Below are 26,722 nucleotides of genomic sequence, written 5' to 3'. Positions count from 1 at the left end.
GCATTGGGCCAGACAGCTCTGAGAATGGGAATAATAATGTTCATTGTTGGCAATATCCGATTCATAACTCCAAGTCTAAGAATTGTCCAAAGCCTACTGCAAAAATAATTCCATATGATGTGCTTGAGCAGTATTAGTCACTGATGTTTTGTTTATAGCCACAGTCCATTGCAGAGTGAAGATCCTTTTAAATTACTTACACATGTCCACACCCCGAAACTCAGAAGCTTGCTTCCTGGTGTGCTGCTCTCCAAGGTGTGGCCTGTGTTCCACTTGCCCATGAGCTACTTTAACCTGGCCTCCTTTGCATAATTGTGCATGGTGCTGACTTTGAACCTCAACTATTTATATAACCCAAGCGTGGAGGACTGGAATGGCTGCCCTCAATGAGTCCTCCAACCCCAGAAGTTTACCCTATCTCCATGGATTGGAAAGTAGCAAATGTAGCCCTGCTGTTCATGAAAGAAGGGAGAAAGAAAACAACGAACTATAGGCCAGTTAGCCTGACAACAATAGTTGGGTAAATGCTCAAAACTATTATTAAGAATGTAGTAACAGGGCACTTGGAAAATCACATCATGATGAGGCAGTCAAATTGGTTTTATGAAAGGGGAATCATGGTTGACAAATAGCGCTTTTTGAGGGTGAACTGGGAAGGTTGATAAGGAGAAACCATGGACTTTCAGAAGGCATTCAATAAGATGCCACACAAGAGGTTGTTACGCATGATTAGGTCTGATGGGATTGAGCATGGGTAGAGGGTTGGTTGATGAGAGAGTCAGAATAAATAAGACATTTTCAGGTTGGCAAGGTGTAACAACCACTGAGACCCAAGCATTGATCCCTATAGATATCTACAGTCTGTATCAACGGCTTCAGTGAGGGCACAGGATGTAATGTATCCAAATTTCCTGACAATACAAAACTAGATATGAAAGTAAGTTCTGAGGACAGAAAGAGGCTGCAGAGGGATATTAGATAGGTAAGGTAGATTGCGCAAGAAGATAGCAGATGGAGTATAATGCGGAGAAGTGCAAAAGTTCTGTTAATGTTGGGTTGTCTTGGAAGGTGATGGGAGTTTTACTCTTAGTAAGAGATCTAGCTGGAGCCAAAGATCCTCTCTTCAAAGTACTTTTATTTACATAACTAACTATATACAAGATAACAGAACATTAGGACAGAGCTACTGCTCCTTGTTTAGATTCTTCTCACTCTTCTCTCTCTCTCTCTGAGTAACATCATTAAGAGATAGCTCCTTTTGCACATGCTCAGTAGCTACTATTTGTGTTAGATTTAACCCTTTACTCTACATCTCCCCACAAGTTTTTTATCTCTACAATTTATTTACACATTCTCCTACATCTCCCGCCAAAATCTCTGTTTTTAAAAGGATAATCTCCTTGGTAGTTTCACCCATCTCCCTGAACATGTACGGAATTCTTTTTGAGGTTGTTGAAGATCTGTTCTCTCTGAACTCGTTCACTAAGGGTTGTCATTTCTTGTTTCCATTGTTAGTGGTTCCATTGTCGTGCTTTCCTCCTGAGGATCAGGGTATGCTGTCCATCCAGCTAATGGCTTCTTGTACATTGCAATCAAGGCACTCCTATTTCTTCGGATGATACCAGCTTCTATCTGGACAAGGTATAATCCTGGTTGTTGCAACCTCTCCATTATGGTAACTTTCTGCTGCTGGTCCCTAATCCACACCACCTCTTCCCTTGCCAGTGTGGGAAGGCTGTGAACCATGTGTTATTGGTAGAAAGTGTGAGCTTGGCCTGCTTTGTAACCTTCTTCTGTCAGGCACAATTGTGGTCTTGTAGTGTGATGTTTGGTATTGACGTGTGGGGAAGGAAAGGAAGTTGGGTCCTTAGCCTGTGGCCCATCAAGAGTTTACATGGAACGAAACTGTTCTGTAATGTTTTAGAGCAATAACTGAGCAGAGCTAACTCAAAATCTTCATTTTTTCTGCAGAGGCCTTGAATGATACATCTCCTTCTCTCAGCCTCTCTGTTGGCCTAAGGGTACTTCGGCAAACTTGTGATGTGGACAAATCCATATGATGCTATAAAGGACGGGTAACTCTTGTTGGTGAACAATGGCCCATTGTCAGAGGTGACAGGGTCCAGACTGCCGTGTGTGGAAAATAGCCTCTTCAGTGAGGTTATAGCAGCTTCAGGGTGAAGCCATGTAGCTCATGCATCCCAATCCGACTGGAATAATAATCCACAACAATGAGAAATGCGTTCCCGCATTGAATGAATGTGGGAAATTCATTGAAAATGAATCCGAATAGGTCCATACCAAGGCATTCCCATGACCAAAATGGGAAAGAGAAGGGCAGAAGTGACTCTTTCTCCTCCTGTCTGTGAATGGCACAGGTGACACAGTGGGTGACCATCTCTTTGATAGAGTGTGAGATACCTGGTCACCATAGGGACTGTTGTGCCCTGGCTCAACACTTGGTAATACCAAGATGCCCTTGGTGAGTCTTCTAGAGGACTTCCAGGCAGAGAGCTCATGGTGCCATCAATTGTGCGCCATAGACCACGAGGTCATCTATGATGCTGATGTGGCGACGTTGTTCAAAATATTGCCTCAAGGCAGGGTTACTAGGAATATACTGTGGCCATCCATCAAGGCAGTATGTGCAAAGCTGTGCAAAATATGTGCAAAATTCCTCATCTCGTGTTGGAGCCTCTCAAAAGCCTTCCAACCTCCACTCTATTGCCACCAAGCATTGAGTGGTTAAAGTTGTAAAGGTCTCGACTTCCCCAATGAATGTTTTATCCTCTTGTTCGTTGACTTCACCAACTTTAAGGATTAGGTTCAGACCTATACAAGCTGTTCTGCAGGATTTCTCTTTCACCCCTTACAAAGGCTCGATTTTGCCTTTGCTCTTCAACCTGCCTAGCCAGTTTTACAGCTTTACTCAGTGTTAAATCTTCCCAAGATTCTAGAAAGTCTGACAGGGTTTCTTCCACAATACTGACAACTATTCTATCTCTTATCAAGTTGTCTTTTAATGTTCCGTACTCACAATTGTCAGTCAAACGTTAGAGGTCATTTATAAATGAATCGATTCCTTCACCTGGTCTTTGACTTCGACGATTAAATTTTGCACTATTTTGATGCTTTGACAGAGACTAAAGTATGAATCAAAGGATCCAACGGTATCCTCATAGGTGGCTGTGCCTTGTTCACCTCCTGCCTGGCCAGCATGTCGCCTGCGATGCTACTGACGGCGCATAACAAGGTGCTAACCTGGTCCTCGTTATTCTTACTTGCAAGACCCGAAGCATTTCGATAATGAATGAAAAGCTTTCTCCAGTGTTGACATTTCTCAGCCTTTCTGGGGTTCTCTATGTTCTGGAACGATTCTGGGAGAGGTAGGGTAGAAGTCATTGCTTACCCTGGGTCAAGGTTCCTGTTTCCCATGCTGCTTTCTGTGCCTGTTGCTGGGCTGTCCTCGTGGTTTCCCTCTATGGTCCGATTACTGGATATGCCTCAAAGTCCTTCACCCACTTCTCTTTGTTACTGCTGGGCTTCACCTCAGGCTGTTTCCTGCCATTTTATTTACTGTCTCTCTGTGGGTGTAATCACTGCTGCCACCATCTGTTATTGTTGGGTTGTTTTGAAAGATGATGGGTGTCTTAGAAAGAGATCCGGCTGCAGGCAAATATCCTTTCTTCAAAATACTTTTCTTTACATAATTAACTATATACAAGATTACAGAACATTGGGACAGAGCTACTGCTCCTCCCTTAGATTCTTCTCACGCTTCTCTCTCTGAGTGACATCATTATGACACAGCTTCTTACACACATGCTCAGTAGCTATTATTAGAGTAGTGTTAGAGTTATTCCTTTACTCAACAAAATTATCCACTTTGGTAGGAAGAATGGAAAAGCAGATTTTTTTTCAAAGATGAAAGGTTAGTAAATGTTGATACATAAAGGGATTTGGGGCTCCTTGTACACAAATCACAGAAAGTTAATGAGCATGTGGAGAAAGTGTTTATAAAGGCAGACATTTATAAATCAAGCCACAGAGCAGAAAAGCAAGGAAGTAATGGTGAACCTCCATAAAACGCTGGTTCAGCCTCAACTGATGTATTGTGCTCAATTTTGAGCACCACGCTTTAGGAAGGATGTGAAGACTTTAGAAAGGGTGCAGAAAGGTTTTAAGAGAATGTTTTCAGGGCGAGGGGCTTCAGTTACATGGATAGATTGGAGAAGCTAGGGCTGTTCTCCTTAGAGAATAGAAGGCTGAGAGGAGATTTGATTGAGTGTTCAAGATCATGAAGGGTCTAGACAGAGAAAGAGAGTAATTGCTCCCATTGATGGAAGGGAAAAGAACCAGAGAACACTGATTGAAGGTGGTTAGCAATAGAAGTAATGGAGGGTGGCATGAGGAAACCTGTTGCATGCAACTGGTGGATAGGATTTGGAATACACTAACTGGGAGTGTGGTGGTGAAGGCAGATTCAATCGGGGCTTCCAAATGGAAATTGTGTAAGCTCCTAAAGAGATCAAATTTGTAGGGCTACGGGGAAAGGGCAGTAGAGTGGGACTAGCTGAGATGCTCTTGTAGAAAGCCAGCGTGGGCATTATGGGCCAAAAGGCCTCGTTCTGTGCTGTAACCATTCTATGGTTCCATAGGTACAGCAAGCTGTTAGGAAGATAAGTGCTATGTTAGCTTTTATTGTAAGAGGGTTTGAGTATAACTGTAAGGAACTCTTGCTGCAATTATAGGGTTTTGGTGAGACTACACCTAGAGTTCTGTGTATCGTTTTGGTCTCCTTGCCAAAGGAAGGACATATTGCCTTTGGGGAGTGCCATGGAGGTTCAAAAATATGATTCCTGGGATGAAAGGGCTAACCTATGATGAGAAATTGAGTAGAATGGGTCTATATTCTCTGGAGTTTAGAAGAATGAGAGGTGAGCTAATTGAAACCTATGAAGTTCTTAGAGGGCTGGACAGGGTAGATGCTGAATGGCTATTTCTCTAGGCTAGAGAGTCCACAACTAGGAGTGATAATCTTAGAATATAGGTTTGACCGTTCAAGACTGAGATGAGGAGAAATTTCTTCACTCAAAGAGCTGTGAATCTTTGGAATTTTCTGTGATGCACAGTTGATGAGTATATTCAAGACTGAGATCAAAAGATCTTGGTGGCATTAAGAGAATTGTGGGTTATGCAGAAAGTGGAGTTAAAGTAGAATTTTAGCCACGATATTATTGAAGGGTGAGCAGTCGCAAGGCCTACTCCTGCTCTTATTTCTTTTGTCCTTATGATCTTAACAGCTGAAGCTGAAGACTTTTATCATGCAAATCTCACAGTGGAACTCCTCTGCCTTGAACGCAGTAGAGGAGAAAGAGGCAACAGTGGCAATGCAGCATTGTAAGAAGGAACGGAAGTGAACAGGACAGAGCGCACAATGTCTGGGATGTAGGGCCATTGTGAAGCAGGCTATGCACAGAAAGTGAAGAGCAGGGAATGAGCTACGGATCCATTGTGTAAGGAACAGGGTTTGTCCTAGAGTGTCCAGGAATGAAATGTTAATCTTCAGGACAGTGCAGCAAACAAACCTGAGAGAAAAATCATAGGGATATTTTCTTTGAAGACTCCGTTTAGTAGTGTTCACAGAATCACAGAATCACACAGTGCAGAAGAGGCCCTTCAGCCCATTGAGTCTGCACCGACACGTGAGAAACACCTGACCTTCCTACCTAATCCCATTTACCAGCACTTGGCCCATAGCCTTGAATGTTATGACGTGCCAAGTGCTCATCCAGGTACATTTTAAAGGATGTGAGGCAACCCGCCTCCACCACCCTCCCAGGCAGTGCATTCCAGACCGTCACCACCCTGTGGGTAAAAAAGTTTTTCCTCACATCCCCCCAAACCTCCTGCCCCTCACCTTGAACTTATGCCCCCTCGTGACTGACCCTTCAGCTAAGGGGAACAGCTGCTTCCTATCCACCCTGTCCATGCCCCTCATAATCTTGTACACCTCGATCAGGTCGCCCCTCAGCCTTCTCTGCTCCAACAAAAACAACCCAAGTGTATCCAACCTCTCTTCATAACTTAAATGTTTCATCCCAGGCAACAACCTGGTGAATCTCCTCTGCACCCTCTCCAGTGCAATCACATCCTTCCTATAATGTGGCGACCAGAACTGCACACAGTACTCTAGCTGTGGCCTCACCAAGGTTCTATACACTCCAACATGACCTCCCTACTTTTGTAATCTATGCCTCGATTGATAAAGGCAAGTGTCCCATATGTCTTTTTCACCACCCCACTAACATGCCCCTCTGCCTTCAGAGATCTATGGACACACATGCCAAGGTCACTTTGTTCCTCAGAACTTCCTAGTGTCATGCCATTCATTGAATACTTCCTTGTCAAATTACTCCTTCCAAAGTGTATCACCTCACACTTTTCAGGGTTAAATTCCATCTGCCACTTATCTGCCCATTTGACCATCCCGTCTATATCTTCCTGTAGCCCAATACACTCAACCTCACTGTTAACCATCCGGCCAATCTTTGTGTCATCTGCAAACTTACTAATTCTCCCCCCCCCACATAGTCATCTATGTCGTTTATACAAATGATGAGGGGACCCAACACAGATCCCTGTGGTATGCCACTGGACACTGGCTTCCAGTCACTAAAGCAGCCTTCTGTCATCACCCTCTGTCTCCTACAACTAAGCAATTTTGAATCCACCTTATCAAATTACCCTGTATCCCATGTGCATTTGCCTTCTTTATAAGTCTCCCATGTGGGACCTTGTCAAAGGCTTTGCTGAAATCCATATAAACTACATCAACTGCACTACCCTCATCTACACACCTGGTCACCTCCTCAAAAAATTCAATCAAATTTGTTAGGCGTGACCTCCCTCTGACAAAGCCATACTGACTATCCCTGATCAAACCTTACCTCTCCAAGTGGAGATAGATACTCTCCTTCAGAATTTTCTCCAATAGTATCCCTACCACTGACGTGAGACTCACTGGCCTGTAGTTCCCTGGCTTCTCTCTGCAACCCTTCTTAAATAGCAGAACCACATTAGCTGTTCTCCAGTTCTCTGGCACCTCCCCCGTGGCCAGAGGGGAATTAAAAATTTGGGTCAGAGCCCCTGCGATCTCCTCCCCTGCCTCCCTCAGCAGTCTGGGACACAAATCATCCAGACCTGGAGATTTGTCCATTTTTAAGCCTGCCAACATCTCCAATACCTTGTTACTCCCTATATCAGTTTACTCAAAAACCTCGCAGTCTCTCTCCCCGAGTTCGATACCTTCATCCTCATTCTCTTGGGTGAAGACGGATGTGAAGTATTCGTTCAACACTCTACCGATGTCCTCTGGCTCCACCCATCGATTGCCTCCTTGGTCCCTAATGGGCCCTACTCTTTTCCTGGTTATGAGGATATTGGAGATAGGAATAAAGACTTTTTCACCGGTAGGGTGGTTTAAGGTGGCAGGTCATGTGATGGAATCTCTGGGACTGTTTCCAGCCAGTGTTGGTGAACCTAGTATGGAGGTGGGTTTTAGATATATAAAGTGTAGGGTCCAAATTTTTTTCTGTGTAAGGGCTTGAAGTTTTGAGTCCATGGGTTTTCATGTTTCTGTGATTGTATATACAACTTACTCACTACTGGTGGCACATGGATCAAAGACACCAAGCTCCAGAGGGTTAATACCCTGACATACTGGACCTTTGTGACATTTTCTTATTTTATACATCTACCATCCTCTTAGATTGCCAGTTACTGTCTGATGAGGAGAAATTTTGTGTCCTTCTGCTCACTCCCAACTCCTTAAACTCAATTCACATATTATTACATTGTAAGGATCCGCCATGATCACATTGAATGGTGGGACAGCCTCAAGGGGCTGAATGGCCTAATGACTGTAGGTGTCAACCATGGCTCCCTGAGTCACGCTCTTCTCCCTGAGACAGAAGTCGTGGGTTTGAATCCCAATCCAGAGACTGGAGCCCGAAATCCAGGCTGATACCCCAATGCTGTCCTGAGCAATCCTGTGGTACTGGTGGAGGTGATGCCTTTCAGATGAATGCTAAATGGGGGAATTTGTCAGTGTTTTCATAGAGATAGTGCCAGGAACCTGACAGAGTGTATTTTTAGAAACATTGCCACCACAATATGAAAAGAAAGTCATCCTTCCTGAGTGAGACCAACATGAAATTAAACTGTCCTAAAAACTTACAAACACCTGGTTTTGTTCAAGGAGTGAAAGTTGATGAAAGCATGTAACTGCCAAATTATGTTAGTTTTACAACATTATTTGTCCTCTTACTGTCTGTTGCTGGCTAATCCAATTTGTCATTACTTTTCTTATCAAAACCATCTGTGTTAGAAGATTGGCTTCTCTATAACCGCCTGAAAATTATTTTTAGCTAGGGTGCAGCAAGGGCCCAGTTTGTAGGGCTTGATGCCATTGCCAGCGGATTCCGAGAAAACAAACATACTGCAAATATGATCTCCAGATTACATTTTTCGCCAATGATATAACGAAGCATTACCCTGTGCTGGCCCGTGAGCTTTCCCACAATAAAGCTTCAACAGATCAGAACTGGGAGCAAGAGTTACAACGTGTTGCTTTGGGGTTCGGGAGTGGGGGTTACAAGGAGGCTGATTAGGTGATGTGAGGAAGAACATTTTACATCGAGTTTGTAATGACTTGGAACTCAATGCCCATGAGGGTGGTGGAAGCAGAGAGGATCGATGATTTCAAAAGGAAATTGGATGGGCACTTAGGGGAAATAAACGTGCAGGACTACAGGAATAGAGCAGGGGAATGGAACTCAATGGATTGCTCTACAGAGAGCAAGCATGGACTCGATGGGCTGAATGGCTTCATTTTGTGTTGTTATGACACTATGACTTTTTGACTCAAGTTGCAGGCATGTTCTGCACACAGAACTAACAGGGCCAACTTTCCCCTGCCTGCGGCTTAGGCTTTTCTGACCATTTTTGGTCCTATATTTGGCAGGTTTGTCTCTCGAGAGGGATTGATCCTGCAAGCCCTTCACTCTTCTCTCCAGGGCTTTCTGCTACGTCTATTTGGGTGCATAAATAGTTTGTGTCCAAGTGCTTCATTCAGCTACAGGCTCTGGTTTGTTGCTTTGTGATTTCAATACCTAGTGACCTCTCTCTATCAAAACTTCCATCCCTATGCCCGTCAATACTTCAAACAGAATAGGCAGCTCACACCATCCTGAAACATGCTGGGAATGGGGTGGGGAAGAGAGGGAGACAATGGTAATACGAACATAGGAGTTAGGAGCAGGAGTAGGCCATTCGGCCCTTCGAGCCTGCTCTGCCATTCAATAAGATCATGGCTGATCTGACTGTAACCTCAACTCCACATTCCTGCCTACCCTGATAACCTTTCACTTCATAAACCTTAATAAATCAAACATCACACAGTCATGAAATAACATTTTATTAATGGACCTAAACAGTGAAAAAATGTATTGAAATATTGCTGGCACTTTAATTTTGATGTTGAACTTGGTAAACGAATTGCTGGCTCATGAGAGAGAGGTGAGAGGTCAGATGGGTCATATGACTGGTGTTGTTGCTGACTGCAATGGCTGCCAATCAGCAGATGGTAAGAACTGAGCCAATCCAGGGGACAAATTGATGGTTTTGGGAGAAGCTGCAGGGAGGCAGCAGCCTTGAAACTTTCTGACAAACTCCTAGGAGGTTGCAGACCTCCGGTTGCGAATCACTTCTCTACATTGTCCCATCGAACACTCCAAGGGCAGCTACAGCAAAGGTTAGAAACAGAGTAAAGCTGAATCTATATTGTCCCATCAAACACTCCCAGGGACAGATATAGCATGGATTAGATATGGAGTAAAGTCTAGTCTATATTGTCCTTTTAAACATACTAAGGACAGGTATAGTAAAGGTTAGTTATGGAGGCAAGCTCCCTCTGAATTGTCCTATCACACATACCAAGGTCAGGTATGGTAAAGGTTAGATACAGAGTAAAGCTCCCTCTGTGTCCAACCTCAGAAAGATGTCCAAAACTACACCACATTGATATTTGCATTTCCGACATATTTCTGGAGTGAGATTACCTTTAATGTTTTTTGATGAATTAACCTTTTTTACATCATGAGTCTTGACTATTTTAATGTAACAGCAAGCAGAGAGACATTTGCCCCATGTCCTTTCTGGGTTTGAAGTCACGTTTTGATTCATAGTGAAAGGGTTCATGGGGTTCATTAATGCAGTGATTATTTTACTGGACTAATAATCAGGAAAATGTGTGTTTAACCCCCACCTGGCAGTTTCAGAATTTCAATTCAGTTTAAAGAATAACTTGGGGCTTAGTAAGACTGACCATGATGCTTCACTAGTATCCTTTAGGGAAGGAAACCTGCCAACTTTACCCTGTCTGGCCTACATGTGACTCCATACCAATGTGGTTGGTTCTCAACTGAAGTCACTCAAAAAAACAAAATTACATAGAGTTCTATATAATTTACAGCACAGAAACAGGCATTCAACCCGACTTGCCTTGTTTGTTCGTTTTCACCATATCCCTTGGTAGGGCCGTTGGCATCGTCTTGTTTTTTCTCTGGCTTTCTTCAAGCCTCCCTCAGGGCAGGTCTCAATGTTATCCACCTATCCGATTTTTCTTCTTCCTCTTCTGCTTTTACCCTCCATTTCTTCTCTAATTGTTACCAGGGCAACAGCTAGTCTATGCTGGTGTTCAGTCCTCCCAGTTTACTACATCTCACAATATCAACATATCCTTCTGCTCCTATCCCCCTCATTTACTTATGATTCCCCTGCATCTATGAATGTCCATCACCATCTTTTCAGGGAAACTAAGAGTGGGCAATAAATGCTGGTCTTATCAATGAGATTGAAATAAAAAGAAGTTAAATGTGACTCTGTGTCCCCATTTCTTTCAACCTATATTTTCCCCATCCCGTAATGGGACTAAGCCATACTGCTTTCCTCCCACCTTGTCCCATGATGTCCAATCAACAATCCTCCCAGAGATGCTAACATTTTATGAGCCTGAATGGTGAATGGGTGACTTTCCATGGGGATTTCTCTGGTCATAACTTGGGTGAAATTACAACTACAGAGTTTTTAGTGTGTATCTTCCAACAGTGTTCAGACAGTCGAGAGGGAGAACTCCCTGAGGAGGAATTCACCCTCTAAATGTCACAGGCTTCACAATTTGACTATTCCAATGCTCTCCTGTGTGTTCCCACCTTGCACCTTTTGTAAACATAAACTCATCCAAAACTCTGCTGCTCATTCCCAAACTCGCACCAAGTCCCATTCACCATCACCCCTGGCTTGTTCACCTACATTGGCTGTTGATCCAGCAATGCCTCAATTTTAAAACTCTTATCCTCATGTTCAAGTCCTTCCATGACCTCACCCCTCTACCTTTGTAACTTTCCCCAGCCCAACATCCTTTCATTTCTCCACCATTGGCAGCCATGCCTTCAGTTGCATGAGCCCTAAGATCTGGAATTCTCTCCCTAAACTCTCTGGCTCTGCACCTCTCTTTCCTCCTTTAGGATGCTCAATAAAACCTACCTCATGTTAAAGGCATTATATCTATACTGTTGTTGTTTAACAACATCACGGCCCCCCTATTTTTCACCAATATGCAGGAGTCACTGGAGAATGGTCAGGAACAAGAACCCTTGTCCGGCCTGCTGAGGCTAACCATATTTCACCCAACTGTTGCCCAATCTGAGTGGCCCACTAACACATCACCAAGTGGCTGATTAGGAGAGTACTATCAACCGAGTCCATCTGGTCCCATATCTGCCTCAGGCTGTTGGACTTTAATAAAAAGGAAAGACTTGCATTTATATTGTGCCGTTCATGAACTCAAAATGTCCCAAAGCCCTTTACAGCTAAGGAAGTAATTCTGAAGCATAGTCACTAATCTGTTTCAATGGTTTTGCACCGAATTTTTTTGCTGTGTTGGAGAGCTGGCAAGAGACTGCCACTGCCTCTTTTTAGAAAGGCCCGCCAAATCACAAGCCAATCAAGCAGTGCCGAGGTGAATGCTGGGCCTCCTTTTGCAATCAAGACCCTGGGTGTGGAAGTCTTGCCAACTGAGAGCTGCTGACCAATCAGAGGCTGGCAGCTTTTCTGCTCAGCAGCGCCACTGAGAAAGCTGTGGCTGCTGCCGGAAGCACAGGCACAGTAGCCCCAGGATTGTAGAGTGGCCCAGGTCACAGGTAAGTAATGTGGCGGGGTTGGGAGGGGGTGGCAGTTATGCGGTGGCGGTCCTAGGGAGAGAGTGCAGGGGGTTCGGCGGCAAGGGCAGGAGGGTGACCCTCACTGAACCCCCTCCTTCCCAATGTCCAGTCCCTCAATCAAACACTGAGTACCTTAGTTCGAGAGACCCACCTCCACCCACAGAGGTGACAAGCTGGCCACACAGTTTTAGCTGCCATGCACCCCGCAAGGCAACAGGCCCTCCTGCAGTTGGGTTAATACAAGCAGCGGCAGGATGAAGCCCTTAAGCGGTCATTAATTGGCTACTAAAGGGCCTGAATTGGCGGCAGGGTGGAAAGGTCAACCATGGGCCTTCCTCCCGAGAACTTAATTCTGGCAGAGATGGGAAGGCAGCGGGGCTCCGGTACACCATCATAATTACATGCCCTTCCCACCTCCAAGTTTGCCACCAGTGAGAACAGGAGATTCCGCCTGTTGGCTCAGGTAATAAATATTGGCCTATACACTGTTCTCCTTCACTATGGTACCGGAGCATCATTTTATGTCCACGTGAGAGCGCAGATGGAGTCTTGATTTAAGACCTTGTGTGAAGGTCGACACCTCAACCGTGCAGCGTCCGCTCAGTACTTCATTGGGAATGCCAGCCTTGAATTATAGGCTCAAGTCTCTGGGGTGGGGACTATGAACCCATAACATTCTGACTCAGAGGCAAGTATACGACCCAAGGCTTTTGGCCTTTCATGCAGAAGTTTTCATTGGTCTGGTTGAGCAAGAGTTAAATGCGGATTTTGGCACCTTTCCTCCTCTCAATTCAGTTTGTCAGATACATTATTCAACAATTTGCTTTAAAACAGCTACTTCTCATTACTTCCTTTAGTAAAGTCAACAAAGTTGTAACAGATTCCATGACCCCCTTCTCTGAGGCATTTCGAGTGCAGCCAACGATTTAATTTTCGGCCTATTCCCTTGTGACAAGTGGCGCCTCCTTAAATGCACAAAATCTGTGTAAAGTCTAGAGAGAAGTGCAAGCAAGCCCTCTGTTTGCTGGGCAGGGGGTGGTGGAGGGTGGGGGGGGAGCGATCCTTCAAAATGGATCCCATATGAAGAGAGGAGGCTCCTTGGCCTACGTCAAGTTTTTGGCTTCTAGTCAACCAAACAAGCCCTGGATACTAAATGTGGTTCTGGCTGTGGGATGTGGCTTGTTCCAGATGGAATCTTTTTCTGACCTGCTGTCAGTTACAGGGCAGTCCTGGACTGCTCTGGCCTCACATATATCTGTGATGAATTAAGTCTAACACAAGGCTGAAGTGAAAAGGCGCCTAAAGAAGCCAACGGCACACATTCTTGAGGGTTGTTTTCATTTTACTACAAGACTCAGACATAATTAAACCAGTTCACTTCTTGTTCCTTGGCCATAATTGCAGAGTCAGAAGGAAATATAAAACTGTCACTGCCAGGTTTCATCATTAGCAAGAAAAATAAATAAACCTATTTCTTTAGATACCAAATATATATCCATCAATCCTTGGTGTTGTACACGGGAAATCAAGTGTGGTCTTCAGGCGAAGTCAGTTAGACGGATGGGGGATAATTGGCACAAAAGGATTGGCACATAAGAAGTCCCCATTTTGAAATCATAGTGGATATTAGGAACTCCAGCGGGAAAATGACCAGATCAGATCGGCCTTCCACTTTACACCTAATCCTTCATTGCCGTTGGGCCAAAATCCTGGAACCCTCGACCTACCAGCACTGTGGGAGCACCTTCACCACATGAAACGCAGCTGTTCAAGAAGGTGACTTACCACCACCTTCTCAAAAGGAACTAAGAGATGACCAATAAATGTCAGCCTTGGCAGCAACACTCACATCCCATAAATTAATACATTTTTTTTTAAAGTCTCAATTTTTTTTAACAAAGCAAGTTGTTATGATCTGAAATTCAATTCCTGAAAAGGTGGGAGAAAAATGGTAGAATTTCCTTTTGAAAGGGAATTGGATAAATATTTGAAGCGGAGAAAATTGCAGGACTATGGGGAAAGAGCAGGGGTGTGAGACTAATTGGATAGCTCTTTTAAAGACCCAGTATGATGGGTCAAATGGCCTCCTCCTGTGCTGCTTGATTCTACGATTTATCTTTGCTTTAACTTCAATGAAGAATTAAGTCAGGTATGGATGTAATATGGGTGAGCCAACAATTTCCAACTGGGGGGGGTAAGGTTAGAACATGGAATGGTTACAGCACAGAAGGAGGTCATTTGGCTACTCCAGTCCATGCCGACTCTGCAAGAAGAATCCAGCTCGTCCCATTCCCACTCTCTCCCCATACCCCTGTCCATTGATTATCTTTGGAAAGCCTAATTTTTATCTGCCTCCACCACACTCTCAAGTAGTGTAGGCCAAATCCTAACCACTTGTTGTGTGAAAAAGGTTTTCCTCATGTTGTCTTCGTTTCTTTTTCCAATCGATTTCAACTGGTGTCTTCTGGTTCTAGACCCTTCTGTTAATGGGAACAGTTTCTCCCTATCTACTCTGTCTAGACTCTTCATGGTTTTAAACTCCTCTATCCAATCTCCTCTCAACCACCTCTGCTCTAAGGAGAACATCCACAGCTTCTCCAATCTATCCACACAACTGATGTCCCTCATCCCTTGAACCATTCTTGTAAATACATCTGCAACTTCTCTCAGGTTTCCACATCCTTCCTAAAGTGTGCCAGAATTGGACACTATACTCCAGTTGTGGCTGAACCAGTGCTTTCATCAGAACTTAGGTGAAGTGAGACTCCTTACCCTGTCTGGGTACAGAGCATCCCTCCTCCTCTGGATCTCCCCCACCACATCCCAGATCCTTGGTGCTTCACTCTGTCCTTATTTTTGTATTTCTGTTATGAATTCCTTTATCCACATTTATAATGGACCATGTAAACTATTTCAGGATAGAATTTCACCTTCCTGTCAGATGTAATGCTGCAGTGCCTCCATGAGGGGGAGAGTGCAATTACAGCATGATAAGTTTACATAGGAAGTTAACTTTCTAAATGTGGATATGCTAGGAGGTGGGGAAAGGTGTGTGTGCAGGGGTTATTTTGGTTTTGGATGAAAAAAGGCGCTAGACAGGTGCTGTGCTATAAAGAAACATCTGTCTGAAAGTGTGGATTTAGTGCACAGTTTTCAGGCCTATTGATGACCATCATGATTTGAAACTCTTTCGAGTTACCAACAGTCACAGATTGCAACTTCTTTCGAGTACAATCACAGTTCTTGGTTTTCCAGGAGTGGGACATGAACCCACAACCCTCTGATTCAAAGGCGAGGGTGCTATGAACTGAGCCACAGCTGACACAAGATGCCTGCAGATGCTGAAAGGACTGATTAGATTCAATTCTCCTGGAGCTGGATATGTAACCTGCACTCACCCGCTCCTGCTAAAGGTCTGGAGTGTGCTGGCTGACACGTTGTGGCAGGTTTCAGGACCAAGTGGAAAGGCACACAGGCTCTCGGACGCGGCACTGGTGGTCGTGATGGAAGAGGTCCCGTGGAGGAGGGGTGCGCTGTACTCGCAGTGGGGGAAGGAGTCCACCTCGTCCTCCTTGCCCTCTCCCCTGCAACAGCTGGTGCTGCTCTGCCTGGTCTCATCTCCTCATCATGCTCCTTCTGCAGACTAAGGGTGACCCCCAGCAAGATGCCGATGTCCGAGCACTCCCATCTCCTGCCAATTTGGATAGGTTGGAGTAGCACAACAACATTCCCTTTTTTTAGGGGAAGTCCTCAGAGAAATTCCACAATAAATGCTGCACGAGTGTTGGTGAAGTCTTGACAAAGTGTCAAAAAAGTCTCCTGATGTATTTAAAACCTCCAGCAGCTAGTGAACAGAAAGAAGTGATAGGCCTTTAAGCAGCACTCGAAACCCTCTCCAGCCAGTTGCTGCCGGGAGAAGGTTAGCACTGGCCACCAGAATGCCATGCAGCCTCTTTAATGAGCACTAGCAGGAAATTTAATTGTCAATCAGCCCCTTAATGATCCTCCAGGCGGCCATTCTTAATGCACACTTCAACTCAATTGTCAAGGTGGCATCTTCCACTAAAGGCAGGCCAAACCGACATTGCAGCCTAAGATCCCAACTTTGTCACCTTCGAGACTCTTTAGTACCTGCGATATCCAGGAAAAGTCGCCGCCAGGGCCTTATGGGAGAAAATGTTGACAAGCGATGTGCACAGATGAGAGATCTTTGATATGTTTGCAAATTTTTCCCCGATTCACTTCCTCTCCTCTTAGTATTACAGAAGTTATACACTGAAGAAGGCCATTTGGTTTATCATGCTGGTGTCAGTTCTAGTTCCTCAGTTGAAGCCGTCTACACTAAAACCATTTCCCTGCCCTTTCCTCACAAACATTCCTTCCACATTTGCTATCGTATTTAGTCCTCTTGTTCCCTGTCATCTTGATGACAGGCAAAGCCATCTCCAACCACTTCCTTGCATCCCTCACCACCTACCTTCCCCTTCCCCTTTCCAATTCCCCTTCCTTCTGCATCATTCTGCCCTGGCAGAAATTCCCCTCTTTAGTCACTTATAATTACACTTTCAAGCTCACAACTGTCCATCCTAATGACCTGGACTTGTTACAACATCTCTGCAGCTGCCAATATCCTCAATCACTGCTTCTCCTCCACTTTGCTGTCCTTGTCCCCAGTAAAAGTTTAGCTCTTTTCCATTCTGGTTAATCCTGCTAGTATGGCCCCTATCTTCACTCCTCAGGCCCAAGAGATGCTGACTTGAACTGAATCAAAGTGGAGGAGAGTTCACTCCCTCACGGATCAATATTAGAATCGCTACTTCTTCTAAACTCAGCATCCATGTGTGTGCTGATGACATCACCTCTCTCGGCCCCTCCACTGTCTCTAAGTTGTCAGAATGCTTGTCAGATGTCCCATTTCACAGTCCCCATTAGGAAACTCTGTTCCCTACTCCACCTTGGCAACTGTTAGAGACTAATCCAGACTGTTCACAGCCTTGGTGTCATGTTAACCCCTCTGACCACATATTTTTGGCATCATTAAGACTGTCTATTTCCACCTCTTTAATACTGCCTGACTCCACCTCACTTCAGCTCATCTGCTGCTGAAATCCACATCCATGCCTTCTTTACCTCCAGAATTGGCTATTCCAATGTAATCCTGGCTGGCCTCCCACATTGTACCCTGCATAAATTGGCGGACATCCAAAACTCTGCTGCCTGTGTCCGATTACCCTCACCCGTGTGCTTGCTGACCTATGGTGGCTTCCATTAAGTAATGCCTCAATTTTAGATTTCTCATCCTTGTTTTCAAATTCCTCCTCCTCCCTATCCATGTAATTTCATCCAAACTCTAGCCTCTTGGGAATCCCCAATTTTAATTGTTCCACCATTGGCGTCTGTGCTTTCAGCTGCCAGGGCTCAACTTTGGAATTCCCTCCCTACACCTCTCCGCCTCTCCGCCTCTTTCCTCCTTTGAGACGCTCCCTAAAACCTACTCTTTTAATCAAGCTTTTGGCCATCTGCCCTAATATCTCTTCTTGTGGCTTGGCGTCAAGTTTTGCTTCTCTGTGAAGCACCTTGAGATGTTTTATTATGTTAAAGGTGCTATATAAATCAAGTTGTTATTGTTGCTGTTATTGTAATTAAGCTCATCAAAACTGATAGATTGACAGGTGTTACCAAACAAGAAAGGACATTTAAATCCGAGAAGGCAACTTGAGAACTTCATGGTGAGTTGGACAAAATATTTTAGGTGGGCAGATGAATTGTAAAGGAAATTTAACCAACACAAATATTGCACACAAGAAGAACAAATGAGTGACATATGTAAGCAACAACTCATGGGCAGAATTTTGCCCTTAGCGGGCGGGCTCAGCAGGAGTGGTGGGGGGAAGCCGGACGCTGCCCGCAATTGGCACCGCACTGTGATTTCACGCTGGCGGGCCAATTAATGCCCACCTAGCATGAAACGTGAGCGGCAGTGCTGAGCGCTGCCTGTGCGCGGTGGGGAGGAGGGCCAGCGGGCCAAGCACAAACTTTGCGCATGCACGTGAGTGCGCGCGCAGAGCTGCTTCAGGGAGATGAAGAGATATTAAAATAAATAAAGAAAATAAAAATGTAATAAAACATGTACCCTCGTGTGACTCTGTCACATGGGGCTGAATTTTGCTGTCGGCAAGCAGGGTGGGCGGGGCCCGCTCGCCGACACGTAAAATGACGCGGGATAACGTTGGGCGGAACCCCCGACGTCACCCTGCCCCATTTAAATTTACAGGAAGGCGGGGGCGCAGCCAAATCAGCTGGGGGCCCACTGACCTGCCAATGGCCAATTGAGGCCATTGACAGGATCATTGAAACAATTAAAGGACCTGCCCGTCCAACCTTAAGGCTGGCGGGCAGGCCAGGAGCCCCAGCGGGCTTCTGAAAAAACATGAAACCTCATCCACCGGCAGGATGAGGCTTCATGTAGAGATTTTAAAATTTAATAAAGCTTTAGTGTAATTTATGAACATGTGCCATCTCATGACATTGTCACATGAGGGGGACATGTTAAGGATTTTTTTTCTATTTTTAACATTTTTAAAACTTTCAGCGACCTCCCTGAGGCTGCACTTAGCCTCAGGGAGATGTGCACTCTCTCGTGCGCATGCGCGAAAGAGCGCACTCTCGCTTTTGGGGAAACCCCCTGCCCACACAGGGAGTGCATAGCGCCTCCTGCCAGCCCATGTAAAATAGCGGCGGGGCCCGCTTCTCCAGCGGGGATCGGCTCCCCACCCGTCGGAGATTAAATCAGGCCCACCCACCCGCCAGGCAGAAAATTCTGCCCATAAGCAGGGGCATGTTATTAATTAAATTTTAAAACTTTTATTTTATTTTTATTTGCTTTTGGAAACCTCATCCTGCCCGTGGATGAGGTTTCCAAAAAAATGCAAAGGCTTTGATTACTTAATGGCCTTAACAGACTTTTTAATTGTCGGTGCCGACTCCAGCAGCGCCCATCAACTGAACTATCACGTTGACGTTGGCACACTCGGCTGACATCAACACGTGTCAATTTACGCTAAAGCGGATCGGGCATGTGCCCACTCGCCGAGCTGATGGTCTGGCTCGGCTTGATTAAGTGGATGGAGTGGAGGATGAAGTCATTAAAAGGGAGTGGATTTGACGATGGGAGATAAAAACCATGGCTCCAGTTTCCCATGTGTTAAATGATGATGGATAAAGCAGAAACAGATCAGAGGAGATCACTGCAGTGCAAATAGCATGCAGAACTATATTTCCAAATCACTAGAATGAGTCTGGCTCAAACTGTATGGATGTTGGGTTGGACCATACCTTTAGTTCAGAGAAGACCCTCGAGCGTGATGCCGAGGTTCAGAGTAATTAAGATATGGAGTAGAACTGGAGAAACCTGGGACTAAAATTTTGTTATGGGGTTTTTTCGAATGTAAGCAGCACACCCCAATTGGGAGGACTGAGGCTTGTCTAATATTGGGTCTCAGGCCTCCTTGTAGTAAGTCAGTTGAGCTCTAGCGGCAACTCACCCATTGTAATGGTTTCAATTTTGGGTTTTGTGTGAAGAAGTGCTTCCCTTTAATATTTTAAGCACCTTGATCCAACCATCCATCAATCTTCAGTGGTCAAGGGAATGCAAGCCAAGATTATGCAACCTATCCTCATGAAGTAACCTTTTAAACCTGTTATCATTCTGGTGATTCTGCACTGCACCCACTCCAAGACCAATATATCCTTCCTGAGGTGTGGTGCCCAGAGCTGAATGCGGAGCTGCAGCAGGGCTCTGTCGAACTGAAACGTAATTTCCTCCTCATTGTATTCCGACCCTCTTGAGACAAAAACCAACATTCCATTAGCACTGCCTCCAACAAAGGCAGCAGGACAAGGGATACAAGATCAAACACACAAAAGGCCAACATGGGACTGATGTCAGGATGTTCATCGAACCTAGAATGGTCAACACATAGAATGCACTTCTGTTTAGGTTAGCAGAGACAAAAAAAACTGCAGTCTTTCAAGAAACAGTTGGATACTGTTGGGAGCAGGGCAATTGCAGAATTTTCCTGGTTGTATCAAGTGGATTGAATGGACTTCCTCATCCATTCCTATCCTCTAAGATTGCACACTTTCCAGCAGGAGTCACTAGGTAGCAATCTCTAGCAGGAGTCCTGGCTGATTTCCTTTCCCTAGCTCAGGACCACTGAAGTCTTTATACCACTGTCCTCAATGACAGGTCAAACAATTTAGCACAAACCAGGGATCAAACTCAAGATCTTTGCTGGTTAAAGTTATTGTAAATCTGACGTAACAAAAAAAATGTACTAATCGAGTCCATTAATATTCCTGGAAGTACAGGATTACTGAGCTTGGCCATGGGAAAGGGTTCTGTCACACTCGAGCATTCACACTGCTTGATTGTGAACAAAGGCATTTACTGGTGCCTCATTGATGAAACGTTGGTAATTGTAGTCAGTTCCCATGTAAACAGTGTTCCTTCAGTGATATCCACTGGCAGTGGGCACTCTTCAGATGAAGCAGAGTTCTGTTTGAGCTGCTCATTTTGACATATTTCCTCCTGAGTTTGTTTCCCTCCCTCCTTCCCTCCCTCTATCTCTCCCACCTCTCTTCCCTCCCTTCTTTCCTCCCTCCCTCACTCCGTGCCTCCCTTCTTCCATCTGTCACTTCCTCCTCAAATAGCATGTATGTGTCAAGGAGAAAGCTCAATAAATGCATGAGGAAGAAAGAATAGGAGGATATGCATTAGGTGAAATAAAATGGGAGCGGCCTCCTGTGACCATATATACTGGCATAGAACAAATGACCTGTTGCTGTGCTGTAAATTCTATGTGATATGTAAATAAAATACAGATTGCCCATCTTGGCAAACTATCCTTCACATACCCATGGCTTTCTGTTTATCAGTGTGGAGTGAGGAGAGTTATATTGATGCAAGTTGTTTCTTTGGGGCTTGTCATATGCTAACTAGCACCTTGCCCAAGTGGCTATTTGCCATCTGCATCAGCTTCGATTAACTCACCTGTGACTTAGAAGGTCTCCCACAGCAGAGACTTGACGGCATAATCCAGGCTGCCACTTTGATGCAGTATTGCAGGAGTGCTGTACTGTTCGAGCTGCTGCCTATTGGATGAGATGCTAAACTGAGGCTCTGATTGAAAGGATGGGAAAGGTGGTTTATTGAGAGTTTAAGATGTTTATCAGGGCTCAAGCAGTCTATCTGGGGTTTAATTGGTTTATCTGGAGCTTAAGCAGTTTATCCAGCGTTTTAGTTGTTTATCTGTAATTTTAGCAGTTTATCCAGGGTTTAAGTGGTTCATCCGGGGTTTAAGCTGTTTTATCCGGGGTTTAAGCGGTTTATCTGGGGTTTAAGTGGTTTTATCCGGGGTTTAAGTGGTTTATCCGGGGTTTAAGCTGTTTTATCCGGGGTTTAAGTGGTTTATCCGGGGTTTAAGCTGTTTTATCCGGGGTTTAAGTGGTTTATCTGGGGTTTAAGCTGTTTTATCCGTGGTTTATCTGGGTTTTAAGTGGTTTATCTGGGGTTTAAGTGATTTATCCGGGGTTTAAGCAGTTCGCCTGGGGTTTCAATAACTTATCTGGGGTTTACTGGTTTATCCATGGTTTAGTGATTTATCCAGAGTTTGACATATCCAGTGTTCACCCCAAAAGTGCAGCAGCTGGTCAGAAGAGTCCGTGAATAAATTCCTGGATTGAGTGTGAGCAGGAGATGCGCCGTATCAAACCCAATCCTGTCCCAGTCCCATCATCCACACTGGATCAGTGGACCGTAGGCAGGAGTGGGAATGTCAGCTGATTCCCCACACACCTTCCAGCCGAGAGGCATTGAGACCTCACTAGCACTGTTCCAGCTAACTGGACACAGAGCGAGGCACCAAATGTGGAGCCAGCCTGGACTTCATGTCTCAGTAACGCAATGCTCAGCACACTCACTGAACCACTAGCACCATAGAATTTTAGAGTACAGAAGACAGTCATTCATCTCATCATGCCTATGCCAGCTCTTTAGTGCTATCCAATTAGTTCCACTCCTCAGCTCTTTTTCTCTTAGCCCTGCACATTTTTTGGTGACCCTGGGTTTAACTCACAGTTAGATATTACGCAGAATTGACTTTTAGGCCTTCCTGACCCTCTGCTTGGAGCCACCCCACCCCCACACACTCCCACCGTGGGTCACCTAACATATATCCATCCTCGCCCAGTTCCCGGCCTTCCCACAGCCAATTGGAAAGTGGGCAGATTATTTTTACACAATTAGCTGACTCTTGGCTGTCCAATGACATGTCTTTCCCCCAGCTCTTTTATCTTTATAACGAACGACAAAGCATTAAGAGAAAATGAAAACAGAAACACACTTCTTAAACACTCCTTTGATTTTCCTCTCGGGTGTTACTCACAGCAGGGTCCTGGGAATTAATTTTCACTTCCTGGACACTCCAGGACAATCCTGGAGGGTTGGCAAACCAATGGCGAATTATATTTCTGGGCCTGAGACACTGGGATCGGGCATCTCCGCTCCTGACTGTAAAAGTATTCTGTGGAGGAGCCTGGAGGAGAATGAAATCCCGGGCCAGGACTGAGTTTATTTGTAAATGGGGGGTTTGTTTATCTTTGTTTATCCAGTTTCTATGTGGTACAGATGGAGAGAGGAAATGCATTCCTGGGCAAGATGATGTTGGCATTAAACAAATACCAGATTACCCTGTCAGGCAAACACTTGCTTATGAATATGTGGAACAGATGCACACTGGCTGAGGATCTCTCCTTTTTTTTATTCATTCACGTGATGTGGGCACCATTTGCAAGCATTTATTGTCCATCCTGATACAACTGAATGGCTTGATGGGCCATTTCAGAGGGCAGTTAAGAGTTGCTGCAGGTCTGGATTCACATATGGGCCAGAATAGGTAAGGGTGGCAGACTTCCTTCCCTAAAGTACATTAGTGATTCAATAACAATCCTGTAAAGAGTTCTCAAGCAGCCTGGTTAGACCCAGCCACTAGTCTTTGACGGACCCATGTCACATCACATCATTTGCATTCTTCCCGCTCTTGCCTCTCTTCCCTTCCATATGCAATTCCATTTCAAAGGGCTTCAAGATTACCTGCCACCTCTCCCTGGGATACTGAGGGCCGAATTTAATGCTCTCCCCCTTGGTGAGTTGGATGGTGGAGGGGCATTTAATCGGGAGGGTGGGGACTCTGCCACCTTCCCGCCTCCAGCCCGATTAATTGCATGATGGGAAGGCACATGGATGGCCTTCCAACTCCGATGCCAACTGAGGCCCTTAATAGGGCCTCATCTTACTGCCACTGGTATCAACCTAGCGCCTAGGGAGCATGACAAGCAAACCCGTGTGGAGTTGTTTGCAGGATCCCAAGGGGTCCCATAGTTCAAAGGCACTCAATGCCTGATCTGCGGACCTGGCATCAGGAAGGGGAGCCTTTTAAGAGCCACTCCCTGGCCTAGCCGCCGATCCTCCTCACTCACAACCCCCGCTCCCGCCATCACTCACCTGCGGTCTAGGATCCAGCGAGGATCCTAGGCCTTAGGTGGGTACATTACTGGCAGCAGCCACTGTCTCCCTGGAGGTGCTGCCAATCAGTACAGCTGCTGGCCTCTGATTGGCCAGCAGCTCTCAGCAGGTGGGCCTTCTGCCCCAGGTATCCTTGGTCCTGGGGAAGGCTCATGTGCCTTAGTGCCACTTAATTCAGTAGGCCTTCCTAAAAAGAGGTGATGTGGGGCTCTCAGAGCCATCGGATGAGACCCCTGTCCCCTCAATTAACTACTGCCTTGCGGTGATTGCTTCTATGATAGCTTCCAATATCTTGTCCAAACAGTGAATTTTCAAGCAGTGAATGTTGACTGGCTATTTGACTGTGGAGTCAAATGGGGCAGAGGAAGAAAGAAAAGAAAGACTTGCATCTTTGTAACACTTTTCACCACTTCAGGTCATCCTAAAGTGCTTTACAGACAATGAAGTAGTCAGTGTTATTACATAGGAAGGCGAATAAGGTACAAGAAAGACTTATAAGGATAATTCAAGAATTGACAGATTATAATTATCATGAAAAATTGAACAGGCTATTGAATTTCTAGGCTCTCAGCCAAGTCTCATTGTGTATTATTGGCTGAGAACCCAAATACCCATTAGAGTGCTAAAACATCTGAGCCCCAGAGAAAACATTGCTTGATTGACAGCTCTGGCCCTCTGATCTATGCTGTCAATTGCACAATGTTTATTTACACAAGATAAAATGGTTTTAAGTGCTTGCAGTTTCTGCTATTGATACTTTAAAGGGTGTGGAAGATTGACACCTTTATTGGCCTGTCGTAAAATGGAGGTTTTTTTCAGAAAGTGTGAAGTTATTAATGGATGACTTTTCAAAACGTTTTTTTATACACCCTACTGTCACTATAGGGTTCATTGGCTTTATAAGGTATATGGTGGATGACTGGGCATGTAAGTGCCATAGCTTGACATGGGAGTATGAGGGACCATAGGGGGTGGGTGGGGGCATGAGGTGGCATGACTGGACCATGGGGATTGTGTGGGGGTGGAGGGGGGGTGAGGTGGTGTGAGGGTTGAGGGGTGAAGGGCCTTTCTGTTTTTATTATAACTGGGATGAAGTTCCTAAGCACTGCAGTGGGCCTTTTAAGCCGCCCGCCTCTGCACCCAGCAGCCGCTATGGCTGCCTCCAAACCTTTTCCAGGTCGGCGGGCCCGACCCATGACCCCACAAAGAAAATCCGATCCTTGTAGGCACTTTCCCCCAAGGCAGGCAGGCTAAGCCAGGAATTCTCCCAACTCCCACTACCCTCTTCGAGGATGAAAATCCAGGCCATGTAAATAATGACAGAGCATCACGGGATTGCATAATATAATTAATTATGTATTACAATATTTTGTTCCTCTGTTGCCAAGATAGCTGCTAAATCATTTAATTGATTTGACACTACAATATCTGAGAAACTTTTATGTGATTTTCCTGCCAAACTTTTCCATTTTGTCCTAAGTGAATGCTTGTAAAGGGTAGAGAACTTCCAAACTGAAATCTTTGTCTAAATTGTGACAATGATACTTTTAAAATTACTCTCTCCCTTTCCTGAAGGGGAGTTCCACAAGCATCAGGCACCCTCTGACCCTGTCATTCAATTGACTGGTCAACAACAACAACAACGTACATTTATGCAGGGTCGTTAATGTAGTAGGAGGTCTCAAGGGGTTTTGAAGGAGAATTATAAAAATTTGCTACCCAGCCACATAAGGAGATATTAAGCATCTGGGCATGAACCACCTTTTGGATCATAGAATGGCGCAGCACATAAGGGGGCCATTCGGCACATTGTGCCTTTTCCAGTTCTTTGGAGGCACTGCTCAATTAGTCCTACTCACTTGCTCTTTCTCCCGATACCTGCAAATATTTCTTACATGAGTATTTACCCAAGTCTCTTTTGAAAGTTACTATTGAATCTGCTTCCGCCACCTTTATGATGCCTTTAACAGTCAAATAATCTTTTACACTGAGAAGAATTGCCAATTATGTTCCAATATCTTACTGAATAGTGCTATCACCAACTTAGCCATAAGGATAGCACTATCAACAATTTCTCTCTCGTCAGTAAAACATCATCAGGCCATTTGCATGTCTTGTCATTGTTATTTTTTTGTTAGCAGTATGCGGATGTGGCTGTCAAAGCTACATAAATTGCCCCTCCTGAGGCGCCCAAGAAAGTGGTAGTGGACCTTCTCCCATAGCCACTGTTGTAGCTTCCTGGTGTCTATTAGCTTATTAGGCTGCAGGTAGTGTTGTACTAGGCGCAGACTGGGTAAGGAAGGCTCAAGGACATAATATATAAATTAAGATTAAATATCTCAAGGTGAGGTGGGGGACTCATTGGATAATTATTTTTTGACATAAATCAACCAGTTGGAATTTACCTTAATTGGTTTCCATGGTCATTTTTAATTGGTTACCAACCCTCCTGTCAGCAGAAACATTTTCTCCTTTTTTACTGTATCAGAACTCTTCATAATTTTGAATACCTCCTCATAAATCTCCCCTCCTCAGCTTTAAGGTCAATCCCAGCTTCTTTGGTTTCTCCACATAAACAAAGCAATGTATTTGGTTGGAAATTTGTCGAAGCCCAGGTTTCAGGGAGCTGTGAGTTGACCCTAAGGCAGGCCTGAACAGCAAAGACCAAGGCGGCCTGAATTTGAACCTTGGACCTCATCTAAATAATATGGGTGATCTGCCAACTCCAGTCAAAGCTTCCTCAAGCTTTTTAACTTGATATAGTCCTGATTTGTAATTTTAGCTTGATATAGTTCTGGCTTGTCATTGCTGACGGAGACCCTAATGTCTTTATGACTATTGAAGAAGATTTGAT

This window comes from Cetorhinus maximus, chromosome 21, assembly GCF_964194155.1.
Source record: "Cetorhinus maximus chromosome 21, sCetMax3.hap1.1, whole genome shotgun sequence".
Lineage (NCBI taxonomy): Eukaryota > Metazoa > Chordata > Chondrichthyes > Lamniformes > Cetorhinidae > Cetorhinus > Cetorhinus maximus.
Note: the sequence above shows the minus strand (reverse complement) of the source record.